A 4,181-nucleotide genomic window follows, 5' to 3' on the forward strand; every position below is an offset into this window, starting at 1 on the left:
AGAGAGAGAGAGAGAAAGGGCGGCTGCGTGGCGTAAAAATAATGTTTCGCGAACACGTCATTAACCGGCGAGACGAAAATAAGGCGCGAACGTTGAGAGAGAAACGGTAGGAAAGACGAGTGGATAAATCACGGTGGCTTTGCCCCGCTAAAGTCACTTCTTTACCCAGACAAAAATCGTAAAAGAATTCAGGGACCAATGAGACGCCCACGGCGTCTCGGCTACATCGTCCTAAAAGCTCGACTGCATCGTCGCCGTCGTTGTCGTAGTCGCGTGGTTGTCTTCCACCGTGTCTTTGTCTGACGCAGCTGCATCCTTCGCCTGGTCACCGACATCCGAGGGATTTTACCTCGAGACGAGCGAGCGTTGGAGGCTCACCAAACGTGCCAAGAAAAATGCCTCTCGGCGAGGCCGAGATTTTAATGATAATAATGATACGCTTTTAAAGCTCGCGCGTCACGTCGCTTTGTAGATTGTAAACTCGCGGGAATACGGCGTTATTAGAATAATCAATGTAGCGACGTTTAATAACGGCGGTGACGTATAATTTTGTGCCATTAATAGAAAAGCGGAGATTAAAGGCAGAAGATGAATACGCGAGGCGATAACGAAGCGCGATGGACGGGGCGTGTGATGGAAATTTTATTGTATATATCTGAGTAAGATATGTCTTACGATACATTTTAATTTGATGCTATAAACAGAAAAATATCATTCTCTTGTTAAGAAAACTGATTACTCATTTTACTTACTTCCTTTTAAGTAATGCTTATCTTTAATAAAGGATTTTTCTTGATTAATTTTAAAATATACTTGTTACAAATTTTAGAAAAATTATTATGCTCTTTAAATTAAAAGAAAATAAATTCTTACTTGTACTCTAAATTTCTTGGAGTGAACCTCGAAAAGTATGAAATCTCACTTAAAAAAAAGAAGAGTGAAAATCTGCCACTCTTATTCGAGAGTAGAAATTTTTTTCAACAGTGGCAGTATTTTAACTCTTTTGTAGTGAGATTTCACTCCAAGAAATTTAAAGAGTGCACTGAAAGGAACACTAAGAATTTATTTTCTTTTGGAAAATATTACAAAATTGATCGAAGAAGCGACTTTGTATAAAAATCAAATCGAATTTGTTTTGATTTCATAACTTTGATTGAAGTATTGAACTTATTAAGATTTTTCAGAATGTATTTTGAATAAATTTGATGCTTGTGATGAACTTATGATATTAGATTTTCAGATATATGAACTTTTGAAATATCATGGTTTGTATCTTTCTGTATGTACTTGCGACTAATTTACTCATGTCGATAAGCCGAGTTTCCCTTCAGGTAATCAATTCACTAATCAGATAAACCAGATAACATTTTTGCGGGGGAGGGGGGGGGGATGAGCGGAAGAGGGGAGGAAGAGGAACTCAAATAACGACAAGAACATTTTCATAAAATGTTTATTCACTGCGTCGATTTACTCAGCCGCGATCTGCGATTATTTTTGCATTTCAGGATCATTGGATCGTAATGAAGCGGAAAATATTTTGACACGTGAATGTATGGAGAGACAAATTAAATGATTCGTATTTCTACTTTAAATGCGCTTCGATACTCGAGAGAGAAAGAGGAAAAAAAAGTTACATATATGTGCAGCGCGTTGCATAAACAAACCGGGAAATTGCACGACTTGCGTAAGGATTCCGTGCAAAATGGCGTCTTTATTGCAAGGTCTCGCTGCGATTATGCTTATCCACTTCGCTTACATCATGCTAAGCAGGCGTACTTTGTATGCGCATAGCGGTATACATGCGGTATATCTTTAAGAAACGATTAACGAACTTGTACCGCACAACAAGGTATTTATTCCGGAAAAACGGTTCAGGACTTTTTTGTTTTCCCATTTTCGAAATTTACACGTTTTTTGACAAACGATAATAATTATTAATAATGCCTATTTTTAAGCTCATAGATAATTCTGGTCTACAAGGTTTTTGTTTTTTAACATTTTTACTGAAAAAAAAACGTTTACTGAAGTCTAGTCTAAAATGTGTTTTTTGCTTCTTGCCTTTTTGCTTTTTTACTGTTTTTTTGTTTTTTTGTTACTCAAGATAAAAATTGACGAACCTCGAAGAAGTTATTGTTTGTTAATATGGATATTATTTTTTTATATCAAGAAGTTAATTTTCGGAAAACTCTACTAATTTAAACAATATTTACAATTTTTTTTTTATTTTTTGGAGTAAAATACTGAAAATCAGTTTTCAATTGTTGAGAAACAGAAACCTGGTAAATTAATATAATCTTTTTGCATTAAATGTTAATAAATTTTATTATTTTAATATATCATTTAAAATTATACATAAAAAAGGCGTCATACTTTCACATTTATTTTTATATATTGTAAAAAATATTTAAATTTCTTATATTATGAATTTGCGTTTATTGCATAAGAAGTTCAAAATGGAGTCTAAAAAGGATGATGAAATTTTTCGAAAAACATTTTTTGGTGTAAAGAGCCTTACAGAAACACCTATTATTTGATTATTGAGAAACAAAATTTGTTCAGTAACCAAGTATTTTTTTTTGCTCGACTCTGACACGCGCGAGAACGTCGCGCTTAAACTTACGGTTAATATGAGAATACAATTACAATAAAGAAAAACATTGTAATAATTAACGAGAAAGACCTAAATATAGAAGTGTGGCAGACTTTATTCTCGCTTTATTTGACTTATCGCAAGTAAAGAAGACGGTTTAATATGCCGCCGTTAATCCACAGTGGGCATTTTCCATAATCCTATGATTTAATAATACCGTTGACCCGTACGTTAACTTCCATCCATAATAACGAGGTGCGCCGCGCTATAATTTCGAGCAACTTATCGGGGGTGCCATATCGAGTGTCTTTCTCTTCCTCCCCCTCTCCCTCTCGTCAAGGTAGATCTTAAAGGTGAGCATTGCACCGTAGCACGGTGAGCAACAGTGTAATGCCGGGGATCTTTTATCTCGCCATTCCGTCGCGGAGTGAAAGCCAACAACCTTGATTTAATAATAAAGGTTGCGGAATCGTCCCCTCCACCCTTTCCACCCCCTCTGTCTTTGCTTGCATCGCAAGCTGTTGGGCGCTCCAATAAAAATAACCGATAGACATTTCCCGCTCTCACGTTGCGACAAAGACGGAGATGCTCGACAATTTCTCTTTCATTTTTTATATATTTTTTTTTATGGATCCACCAGCTTAGAGATCCTCCAATAAAAGTCTGGACACGAGTCACGGTTTTGAATGCAGGATGACAGTTTTGAGAAAAATTTGCGAGAGAGAAGGACATATATTTACTAACTATTTCTTTTCCTCATTCTGTTCTACCTTTTTCTTATCTATTTTTTTCTCTTTTTCTCTTTCACAGAACATGGTTTACCAATCAAAAGTGGCCTTCTCATATTCAGATTTATTAAAAGGTCTTTATGTTTTAACAATTCTCTCCTGAAAGAGAGAGAGAGAGAGAGAGAGAGAGAGAGAGAGAGAGAGAGAGAAAGAGAAATAGATAAGGAAAAAATAAAACAGAAAGAAAAACAAATACCCAGTAAATATATGTTTATTGAAGGTTTCTATCTCACTAGGATCTCCAGCAGTCATTGATCGATGAAGAGCCGAAATGACTCTGCAAACAACGATTATTGTGAGATATTTTGAAGCGCAATCCCTCCCGTCAATGCTAATTCATTTACTGCAACTGGGTCAGTGCGCGCGTGTGTATTGATAGTCCGAGGAGTGTGTTTGCATTTAAATAACAAACCCATCGCTGTTAAAGCCCAGGTACAGGTCTTCAACTTTAGGTCTTCGGGCTTTATCTACAAATCTCTCAGATATATAGGTAAACATAGATCAATATTTATCGATCTTTCTATTATATATCCCGTGTACCTCCTATTATTTCGTAAACAAATTTTAATAACTAAAGATATCTTCCTACACGCATAACAGTGTCTTCTTTATGTATTTGTACAAGGAGATTTCGATATTTTAAATTCTTCGAAGAATGTTTTTGTTTCAAGTTCCAATAATAATATTTACACAGGTAGGCTTGTGTTGTTTTATCAATTTGTTTCATCTTTAACGATTTTACTAATAAAAGTAAAATCCAAAAGTTTCCAAGAATGCAAAAGAGATGATAGACTCAAACAATT

The sequence above is a fragment of the Atta cephalotes genome (assembly GCF_000143395.1).
Source record: "Atta cephalotes unplaced genomic scaffold scaffold00061, whole genome shotgun sequence".
NCBI lineage: Eukaryota > Metazoa > Arthropoda > Insecta > Hymenoptera > Formicidae > Atta > Atta cephalotes.